General features: G+C 33.9%; 1 protein-coding gene across 8 annotated transcripts in view; it reads left to right on the top strand.

The window, feature by feature from the left end:
* LOC141456070 (irregular chiasm C-roughest protein-like) overlaps positions 1 to 12,084 on the top strand; it is a 921,342-nt gene that overhangs the window by 774,400 nt on the left and 134,858 nt on the right. Inside the window, exon 1 of one of the 8 annotated variants that reach the window (XM_074131681.1) lies at positions 3,337 to 3,759. The exons of 6 other annotated variants lie outside the window; for them this stretch is intronic. The gene's annotated coding sequence lies outside the window, so the exon portion shown is untranslated. Of the gene's footprint in view, positions 1 to 3,336; positions 3,760 to 10,205; positions 10,461 to 12,084 lie in introns of those variants that run through there. One more of the 8 variants, XM_074131682.1, reaches the window with a different exon arrangement.

Here is a 12,084-nt window from a genome sequence, read left to right as displayed (position 1 = left end):
CTAGGTACCTATACCTTATATTTATTTACAAATTTCTTAGTTTTGATTTCCTATAGCGGAAAGTACACTAGCCACTTCTTCAGGTACCTCTTAGCCCTAAAATGAAACAGCTTCTATTGCTGACCCTTCAACAAGCGCACATTACTTTGGCGCTATATTGCCATTGGTACATGCAAACCCTTGGATTTAGTGTACCATCAAGCTAACTTTAGCTCATCATTTTATTATTATTCTTTGTTTTAATTTTTAATAAATCTGCGACTGCAACGGTTGTTGCAACAAGCAAATGTGATGGTTATGTAATGTCTTGAATTGTAGATTGGAGAAGGCGATACTCCATTAAAATGAACAGATCGCTATGCTGTTATGAGGAGAGTAGATCGCGGGGCCATCTTCTCTTCAATCTCCTTGGAGGATTACCTGGTAATGTGGAAGAAGTTAGGTGTTCAATTAAATTATTAGGATGAGCTGCTGTAAAGGAATGAAATTTTAAGAAACGAGTTTTAGTAGGGTCGTTAATGAAAGGGATTTTGAGGTCATTATGAATGGTAACGGTTAGAAATGTAGGATAGAGCGTTAAGTAGTTTTCGTAGTATTTTTGATTGTAAAGTCTGGATGCGTAAAGAATTGGAACGTTTAGTCGATCCCCATACTTCGATGCCGTTTGTCCAAATAGGTCGCAGTAACAACAGGTATAAGAGTCTTTTGTTTTGTAGGTTGAGTTTAGTAGTCTGGCGAGAAGTTTGTAGCGTTGGTTAGTTTCTTGTCTTTTTAGTCTAGTATGGGGATTCCATGTCAACCGTTTGTCTAGGTGCAGTCCAAGGTAGTGTACGATTACTTTGTCCACAGTTGGTACAGGAGTTTGGTCCAAGATGATGGGAGGTAGGATCTTCCGTCTAAGAGTAAATACTATATATTTTGATTTCGTAACGTTAGTTTTGATTCGCCATTTGATAAGCCAGTCCTGTAAGTGGTTGATATGCGTTTGAAGAGTTCGTGTAGCGATAAGAGGGTCGGATTACTATTTTTTTTTTTAATAAATAATAACAATATGCTATTTCAACTGTCAAATTAGAGAGGCTAGAAAGGTACCACAGAGTTCTGCACACAAAAAAGAGTTAAAAATAGGAATTCAAGTGAACATACCTGGGCTTTACTATATTTAGAGAGTGATAATCATTTGAAGCATATTTCAGAAGGCTGCAACAATAAACAGTTATTGTGAGAAATTTCTGATCATTGAAACATTTAGATTGATTCCATAACACCAACAACTTCTGTTTAAAGTTAGTAATTTACGAGGGTCGTTTGAAAAGTCCGTGCAAAGTCAGAGAGATAGCACTACTGGCGCGTATCGAGGTTATGTTTAGTTAGTAGCATCTCTTGGAAGAACACACACCAAGTTTCAGCCACATCGGTCTATTTCTTTGTGTTTGGCATTCGTTTGAATCGAGGAAGTCGAGTGATTTTCAAAAAATGGAAGAAAAAGAATTTCGTGTGTTGATTAAACACTACTTTATGAAAGGCAAAACGCCTCAGGAGACTAAAGAGAAGCTTGATAAACATTATGGTGACTCTGCACCTTCGATTAGAACAGTTTATAAGTGGTTTCAAAATTTTCGGAGTGGCCATATGGGCACAAGTGACGCTGAACGTTCTGGACTCCCTGTTGAGGTTACTACTCCAGAAATCATTGATAAAATCCATGATATGGTGATGGATGACAGAAGAGTGAAGGTGCGTGAGACTGCTAGTGCTGTGGGCATCTCGAATGAACGGATACATAATATTTTGCATCAACATTTGGACATGACAAAGCTATCCGCAAGATGGGTGCCGCGATTTCACACGCTTGACCAAAAACGAAATCGTGTGAAGTGTTGCAAGGACGGTTTGCAGCTGTTCCAGAAGAATCCGCAGGACTTTAAGCGTCGTTTCGTCACTGTGGATGAAACATGGATACATCACTACACTCCTGAGACTAAAGAGCAATCTAAACAATGGGTTACCAAGGGGGAATCTGCGCCAAAAAAGGCGAAGACCGTTCCTTCGGCCGGAAAGATTATGGCGACTGTCTTTTGGGATTCGCAAGGAATAATCCTCATCGACTATCTGGAAAAGGGTAAAACTATTACAGATGCATATTATTCATCGTTATTGGACCGTTTGAAAACCGAGTTGCAAGAAAAACGCCCGCGATTGGCCCACAAAAAAGTCCTTTTCCATCACGACAACGCACCAGCTCACACCTAGCAGTTGTGGTCGCAAAATTAATGGAAATAGGGTTCCAACTCGTTTCACATCCCCCCTATTCTCCAGACTTGGCTCCCTCGGACTACTATTTGTTCCCCAATATGAAGAAATGGCTGGCGGGAAAAAGATTTTATTCAAACGAGGAGGTGATTGCAGAAACGAATGGCTATTTTTCAGACTTGGACAAATCCTATTATTCGGAAGGGATCAACAAACTAGAGCAGCGTTGGACGAAGTGTATAAGCCTAAAAGGAGACTATGTTGAAAAATAAAAAAGGTTTACCCCAAAAAATTAAGTAGTTTTTATTTTTGCACGGACTTTTCAAACGACCCTCGTATATTCTACAGTTATCTGTTCGAGTGTTAATTTTGTGTAAATCCATTCGCTGTTTTATTTTACAAGTAATTTTGAAAAATTATGGTGGTAAGTTTTAACTGCATTTTCAAAAGTAAGATAAGTGTAAAGGTTATAAAGAGTAATGGATTAAAGGTTGTGTTTGGTAAATAAATGCATAAATTTGTCATTAAAAAATAATAATAATATTACAATGTGATATTCAGTGTATCCATAATGTTGGAACATGTGGCGTATTCATGCGAAACGGATTTGAATCGATAAGTGATATTTTCCAAGTAAATACTCGTTCCCAAAATAGCTTTAAAATTTTATTAGCAATAGGCGATTATATGTTTTTAATTTTTTTTTTGTTTTTTGCTTTTTTCTAGGTTATAGTATCAATATTTCTCACTTCCCAGTAGTTCAGTTAAAGAAAATCGATCCAATTTTTCAGAAAACATTAATATTAATTGACTTCTAGAAAGGCAGAAATAATTGTATTGACGGTACCCAGACCTTTTGTCTACTAGGTTCCGCGAAACTTTTTATCAATACAATTCTATGTATACTATTAAGGCCACTGTTAAGTATAACAAGCACACTTTATAGTTATTTTAGAAAAAGGTAATAGTTCAGTATCATACTGAATTTGGTTGCAGTTCTGATCGTTTTTTTTTTTTTTTACTTTTAGTTTAGAAGTTTAAAGAAGGTTTATTATAATACGATCAGGTTATAAAGTGTTAAGTGGGGGGATTGATGGAGCCCAAGGAAATGCTAGCGTAAACAAAAAGGCTTGTATACATTAAGTAAACAAACTGTTTGAAGAAATTTCTGACTTTGTTCTTAATGAATTAACGTTCTACGGACCTAACCAGTGTAACTTGCTTGCCTGATTAGAGACACTTCTTTCACTAGTGCGCTGAGAGTTCTAAGTTTTGTTTATTTTTTGTCACCGATATTCTTCGCCGCGTTTCAAACCGGGAAGTACATATTTTTTTTTTACATTTCAAGAAAAAAACGCCTGCCAAAAATTTAAATTGTGCTGCGAGAGATTGTGTTCGTTTGTTGATATTTAATAACCTTTAAGTGGAATTGGAAATTGGAAATAGAAAATTCTGTGGCTGCAAGATTAATAACAAAATTGATACAATAATACTCGGCCATTTCAGGTAATTTTTCTTTTGTTCTTTTTCAATATTTCTATTTTTCTTCTATGTGAAAAAAAAAAAAAATTATTATCAATAATTTTCTCCGTTCAATGATTTTATTCAATTAAATCTTCTCTCTCGCGACTGCATTATGTCCAAATGAAACATTCTTGCAATCTACAGGGTGATCCATTTAGAACGCACCAATCGCTAATAAGTTTTTAGGAAAGCGGAATTTCGGAAAAACCCACGAAGTAAACCATATGTTGTTTTTTTGTCTAGTTTTCAAATTTTTCACCCGCGATGATGTATCTTCATTTTTGGCGGAGTTACGGCCAAAAAACCTGATTAGGTTTTCATAAAGACCACTGGTTTTGACAATCATTATGAAAAGTACATACAAAACTGTGAAAAAATGACGTTAACCCCGTTTCGATAACCCTAATATTAGTTGAGATATTTAAGATCAAAGTTACAATTTTATCTATTCCTGAACGGTTTTCAATATTAATTTTCCACCAGAAATACACGTTTTGGGAGGTCCTCTGACTGCAAAAAAATGTTTTTGGTGACGCAAAGAACAAAAATAATAATAATTGAAGATTTTAAAACATGTAGGGTAATATAATGGTTTGTGAGAGAATCAGGGATAAATTTTGTTTTATGGATCACCCTGTATAATAGTTGTTACATTTGGTGCTTTTCACCTATTTTCTCCGCACAAAATAGTTTTAAGAAAATTTTACTACCTCAAATTGAGAAAGTCATGAGTGTGTATGTGTCGTACTAGGATAATTTTGAAAGCCGGCAATTTTAAATTGGGTAAAATCTGGACCATTTTCTCGTCGTATATGTTTCCATTTTAAGATGAATATCGTTTGTTTAGTTCGGTACGTTTAAGTCTCGTATGGGGGTTCCAGGTAAGTCTACAAACTTCTAGCCAGGCTACTCGACAAACGCTCAAAACTCTCACTACAGAACAAACGACGACTCTATACAGCCCTTCTCACACCAATATGGACTTACGGACTCGAACTTTACGGTACAGCTAAAAAATCCAACCTCAATAGACTACAAACACTGCAATCCAAAATTCTCCGCCGCATACTAGACGCTCCATTCTATGTAAGCAACCACACTATACATACAGATCTCCAAATTCCACTTATCTCCGAACTTGCCAAAATTCGATACAAAAATTTTCACCAAAAACTCTCACTGCATCCCAACCCTTTAGCTGCAAACCTGTCTACAACTACGCTACCCTCCAATCCTCGAAGACGGCTGAGGCGCCGTTGGCCCCGTGACCAACTGGGTGACTAACGGCGGCCATCAATGGATGACCGTCATTCACGTATGCCACGCTATTGACATACTTTCATCGCATTTACCTATTGTACCTGTAGGTACAGGTGTAAATTTCATTAAAAGGATAATAAAAAAAAAAAAAAAAAGATGAATATTTTCTAATCGGAATTATATAAATTTTGTCGAAATTGGCGATGATGTACACATCACTTCTGCTTCCTCTTCTCTGTCATAAAACTGAGTTGAATCGATTAGAATTGGCAAAACACACATGCACAGACGAAACCGTGTACCTACTTCCTTCACATTCACATACAAACACAATATATTCATGGATAATTAATTTGTTCAGCAGTTATGCAGAACTTTTTTACAGAATACAATTTTATATCTTTCTATATTTGAAATCAAATTTAACTGAAAATTTAAATATTGAATTGTTACCCAAACTAAATGTAGGTCAAATTTAGCTAATCAATATTCATATTCACTCCCCGTTATTTATTCATTTTATTTGATTAATGCTCTTAAAATAGTGACTGGGTTTTTTTTTTTTTTTTTTATAAAAACAAAATTAAAAACTTGAGTAAAAGCAAGTTTATTACTTAAATATTTAAATTCTGTTTTCATTCGCTTTAAACTGGGAAGTTTTTGTTCGTGAAAGTGAATTTACAATAATAAGAATGGGATTTTTTAACATCTTCTTTAATTGATTCATTTCAATTTTATTATCATTTCATATAAATTTTATAAATAAAATTTCACTGAATTTTTTTTTTATTTATAACAATATTTGACCCAAATAATAAATGATGACCGGATAGTGATTTAAATAATATTTTCGTAATCTGAAACAGGAAATCTGTAAATGCAATTCCTACGATATTACTGCTGAACTTAGCAAAAATATCCAAATAATAAATTACTATTGCTATTACGAGGGTCATTCAATAAGTAACGAGACAAATTATTACTTCTCAAAAACAGCTAAATTGATCCGCATGAAACTTCCAGGACATAAAGTTGGCAACCTTGCGATGACATCTGATCAGCTGTTCAATTATATTTTGTAAACATAACCTCAAATTTACTCAGTTAACGATGGCGAGTCCGCTCGAGAATTGCACCGGTAGTAAAATCCACAAAAGAATGTTAAAAGTGTACGGAGGCAATTGTTTGAATCGTTCGAACGTTTACAAATGGGTAGAACAGTTTCAAAGTGGCCGTACAAAAGTTTCTGACGAGCAACGCAGTGGACGACCGATCGAAGTTGGGACTTCCTCTCTCGAATCTCGGATTGATTCGGGACAATAGGCGTATCACCGTTGAACTGATAAGTGAAAAAGTAAACGCGAGTGTTGGAACTGTCCATAACATTATTCACAACAAGCTGCAGTACAAGAAAACCTGTGCGAGATGGGTGCCCAGACAACTCACGGACGCTCACAAAGAAACCCGGCTTCAAATCAGTCAACAGTTGAAAAATCGATATTCGACTGATGGAGAAGGTTTTTTCAAAAGAATTGTAACGTGTGATGAAACATGGATCCACCACTATTGAGCCAGAGTCAAAACGACAGAGCCTTGAGTGGGAGCATGGACCCAGCCATCAGCCGGTAAAGTCATGCTTACAGTATTCTGGGATTTTCAGGGGCCAATTTATTGTGATTTTCTTGAAGGCCAAAGAACAATCAACAGCCAGTACTACAGTGACAAGCTGGAAAACAAGATAAGGCCTGCAATTCGAACGAAACGCCCGTGGGCTCTTGACTGAATGCATGATTTTGCTTCATGACAACGCCCGTCCACATACGGCACAGCTAACGAAAGAAAAACTTCAGAAACTGGGATGGGAGATCCTTCCACATCCCCCCTACAGCTCAGACCTCGCCCCATCAGACTTCCATCTGTTTGGACCCCTTAAAGATGGTCTACGAGGGATACATTTTTGATCCAATGAAGAGGTAAAAAATCAGGTGCAAAAGTGGCTTCGAGATCAACCCAAAGAATTTTATGCCAAGGGCATTTACAAATTAGCAGAAAGATGGGGACTATGTTGAAAAGTAACCAAAGTTTTGTACTGATTCAATAAACCGTTTTTGAGCAATAATAATTTGTCTCGTTACTTATTGAATGACCCTCGTATAATTTGTTAAAGTCATAATAACTGAGATCTTCCTTCTCAAAATGCTCTTGTTGGTACCTTCTCTTACTATACTACGTAAAAGTAAGTATTACGTTGTGTCAGATTTTCCTTGTCACTTTTTACCATTGGGTTGTTACAAAGTGATTTTCACTAATTGATCTATACTGTATACAGGGTGAACCAGTAAGTAATGTCCATAGGCCTAATATGTGTAGTACATCTATAGTGGAGTTCAATGATGTTTTTACCATCTTCATCTACTTTTCTTGAGTGACGTCACTTATTTTTTTTTCTAAAAACATTAATTTTTTTTTGCAATAAAAATGTTATTACTCAAAAAGTTTTAGTCAGAATTCGATTCTGATGACACGATTAGAAAGACAGATAAATTTTCTAAAAATTGATACCATTTCGAAGCATTATTCTCCAAACAGCCTCAATCTTCCTGCTGGATACTGGAAAAATAAAAGTAATCGATTTTTTTAAGAAAACTCATTAGGCCCTTATGTGATCATTATCAGACCTAGGTGCTGGCACTTTTTATAAGAGTTTCCTTGTTTAATGGGCTTTCTAACGGTATATCATTTTCCAGGATTCCTTTTATCTTCGTATGAGAAATTTACGTTTGTTTTACAAGAAAACGTGTTCACGAGCACACAACAGTGTTAGTTTGTTTAATTCATTGAAAACTCCTTTAGATGGACCAGTAGTCAATTTTAAAGTAGGCTTTCTTAAAATAAGGAAATCGAAGGTTACAAATTGCACTTTAAACATTTACTTCTGATCTATCTTGAATTTTTGAGTAAATGTTAGTATAAATATTTTAAACAAGTACTATTTTTATAATCGAAGGTTAATTTTGCTTAGTTTCAAATAGGGTACAATAAACTTTTTTGAAAATTTTGCTTATTCACATTCTTATCTTGTTCAACATTGTAGCTGTGTGTGAAAGTGTAATTTGGAGTAAATACAAACTATAAGAATTTTTGTTTAAGTTACTTGTTTAAAATATTTCCTAACAGTTTCCCAAATATTTCAGAGTAGGCCTATGGACATTACTTACTGGTTCACCCTGTACAAGGTGTCGAGACTCAAATAAATATACTCCTTAACAAAAACTTACAGTTTAAAATGTTAAGTATAAGGGTTGATTAAACGCCAAAAGGTACACAAATCAGGATACCCAACATTTCATTAATTCTTCATTAATATTTAAGTAATTTTACTGCATTAATATTCATTAATATTTTTTAGAATTTATTAGATGTCACAGACCCTTATGCTGGCCATTTTCGTCTACAAAATATATTTTCAAGTAGCACTGTAGATTGACTGTAATATCTAGTTATTTATAATAATCAAATTGTTAATTACAGGTTAAAAAGAAAAACGTTATAAAAAATAAAAAAAATTATGAGGCTAAAAAATTCAAAACCTTTTTTAAAAAATGCTTACACCAACATAACATCAATGATTTTGTTTATTTTATTTATCTATTTTTATTTTTAAATAAAAATCGTCGGTTTAAGTTCATTCTTCGATTAAAGTAATTGTTATTTTATGTAGTAGTCAAACGTTTATAATAATAGGTAATAATTATCTGGCTTTATCGCAAATAATATAGTTTTCTTCAATTACATTCTCAATCTAGGTATTCAATGTTGTATACATGTAATATAAAATGAATAAGATATGCATATTTTTAGGACAGCTGATTATTCTAGTATTTTACTATAAGTAAAATTAGGGGGTCTAAATTAAATTACAATCGAGAAATCATAATTGTTGTTGAATAATCTATTTGTTATAACTGTGTGTTATTTGTGCTCACGAATATTTCGGTAAGACGAATTCAAGACAGTAGCCGACTCTAACTTTGTCTTTTTCTACTTTAACATGCATGTATGAATATGTGATTTATCATAATTATAACAAAAAAATATTATAAATGAAGTGGCCAGCATAAGGGTCTGTGACATCTAATAATAAATATATTTAAGCATGACTCAAACACGAGAAATCGCAGGCAATATGATATGTTGATTAGGTGCAAATTTGGGCCTGATAATGATATATTGGACAAAATCAGCCAATATAAAGGACCATTTTACTGAATGTACTTTTCTGTTTTTCGATATTTTCCCCAAAACGGCTTCGTTGATTCTCTTTAAAACTAATTATTTCTAACATTTTTGTTCGGAGCAATTTTTACTATTGAAAACATTGTAAATATCATGATCTCAAAATATATTGTCAGTATAAAATTGATTAGCGCACCTAATTAACGCAGTAGAGAATTTCGAATTTATTTGCGTTATTTGTGTTTTTAATTGAAAAAGTTATAATTAAAATATGGTATTCAAAAATGATAAAATGTATGATATATTTTCTGTCCTGAGTTGGAGCATTTAATAAAAAATAAATCTTTAATCAAATCCAACAGATATCTGTCAGGTGTATGATAAAAACAATATTAAATATCGGAGATACGAAACAATGATATTGATCTAGGTGGACGTGCTTGAGTTGGAAGTGTTCGGCACCATGGACGGAGGCGGCACGAAGTAATAGAAGGGGGCCGACGTGGCATTGAATTGAAAAAAAATATATAATAATAAAAAAGGGGAGCACTCGTGTAGACATTAGAGGAAGGAACTACAGTGCTGTCGGTCTATTTTACCTCAGCCAGGGTTACCATCCTATACTATTATAGACGACTGGTACACACGGTGGAAGTTTTGGAGAAGAAATAAAAAGTAGGGGGGAAATAAAGGAGAGAATGGTTAAGCGGGGATTGGCCGACTTGTAAGTAGATCGAAGGAGGAGTGACGACAAGACAGAGAAAGAAAAGGAAAGAACTAGATGAAGACGAGGCAGGATGCGTTATAAAAAGAAACGTCTGGTAAGATACTGCGGGCCTATCGCGCGTCTCCTGCCACAGACCTAGAGCGTGACCTGGGCTACAAAAAATACTTTAAAGGCTCAGTGAAGTGGCGACCGCCCAGCAGTGCGCCCGTCAAACAGGCTTCGACTACCGTGCGCGCCTTCCACCACCCTAGTATGTCGTACCAGTTTTATACTTCACGTAAATTTGTATATACTCGGCGTTATTTCTGTTTTTGTCGTATAAGTAGATTTGGTCTATCTAGTTGGCAGAGCAGTTTATCCATGTGTTATACATAATTTCTATTCTTCATTTTTTTAAAATCGCGTGTGACTGTTACAGAAGTGCTTCTCATGATTATGTTACTGTTGGATATCTTCCAAGGTAGGAATTTTAATTAAAAGATGTTTTTTTTTCATTAAATATAAAATAAAATATTGACAATAAAGCTTTTTTTAAAAAAAAGCCACCATTAATTTCCACTTTGTTCCAAATATTAATAAAAAATTAATATCACTTCAAATATTTTTTCAAGAAACTAGCAAAACAGAAATTTGTAGAGTACAATTTTGTTTTTATTATTCACTTTTGGACTAAGTAAATATTTGACTGCTCGTAAATTAGGTCGTTCTTATTAAACAAATATTAACTGAAGCTGTGGAGAGTTTAATTTCTATTTTTTCATCTTTTTTTTTTTTTAAATTAATTTTCCTTTTTCGAAACAAGCACAATGTAAACTTAAATAATTATTTCATTTTAGTAATGTAACCTTAACCTTGCTAATATAACCTTTTTTAAGATTTTTTTCACTAAAAAAAATGTTCTTAATTGGAGATTAGAGGAAAGAAAATATTTTAGGGCCAGTTCGGGCATTATTTTTGCTGTAAGGGATAAAATAATCGTGTTTTCTTTTCCTGCGGCGAACTGCTTACTACATATTTTTGCTTCTCAACAGGTAAAATGATCGAGGCTTCCTCAAAACGCAAACAAAACATATCAAAGTGTTATGAAGCTTGTAATCAGTAAATCTTACGTCTTATGGAATCGGAATTAATTCCTCTTAAAACAGAGTCTTTTCATTCCTATTGGAATAATTCTTGTTTCCCACTTCCACAAACACGAAAAACTTCTAAACAACTATGGATTACGTCTGGAGTTTATGCGATCTCTGCCATTAGTCAGACGTTTTTTAAATTATTTTGAGAAAATAGAAAATGTGAATGAATAGAAAATTCTTATGGTATGAATTCAGGAATTAGATAGAATGTTTAAATCTAGGAGAAATCATTTTTCACCGAATTGGTCTGTGAAAGACTGAGTTCATAAAACTTCTGCGATTTTTTTCTTTCTACCTTTCGTTTAGAACTGTATCGTTAGCCATTCATAAACCATCTCTATCCTGATGCTTTTTTGCATTTATATGTGTATGTGTGGTTCACATTTTCTATTTTCTCAAAATAATTTAAAAAACATCTGACTAATGGCAGAGATCGCATAAACTCCAGACGTAATCCATAATTGTTTAGAAGTTTTTCGTATTTGTGGAAGTGGGAAACAAGAATCATTTCAATAGGAATTAAAAGACTCTGTTCTAAGAGGAATTATTTGATTATTTAAAGGAATTATTTAAAGAAGAGAGTGTATGGAGTAATCTTAAATGAGAGGTTCAACTTCTTTCAGCATCCATTTTCTGCACTGAATGACTGATTATTGCGGTATACCCCCCTTCTTATGGTATCTTCCATACAGGCTTGATTCAATAGTTTGTCATTGAAGGAATCAAACAATGAATAAAGAAATTAGTGTGATAAACGTAACAGAAAATATTTATTGTAAACACTGTTTTTGTTGTCTGACAAGTCGTAGCTTTTAAACCAGGTAATGTCAAAGCTAAAAGTTGTTCAACATCATTTAAATAAATTTTAAGGATTTTTCTTGTTTCTCATTTTCTCCAAATTAAGCCTCTTTTTTTTTTAACTTAGGCTTATTTAATATATAATTTGTTGTC

Source organism: Rhodnius prolixus, unplaced genomic scaffold (assembly GCF_049639745.1).
Source record: "Rhodnius prolixus isolate KJV_2025 unplaced genomic scaffold, Rpr scaffold_4, whole genome shotgun sequence".
NCBI lineage: Eukaryota > Metazoa > Arthropoda > Insecta > Hemiptera > Reduviidae > Rhodnius > Rhodnius prolixus.
The sequence above is the reverse complement of the archived record's forward strand: the minus strand, read 5'-3'. Positions and strand labels throughout refer to the sequence as shown.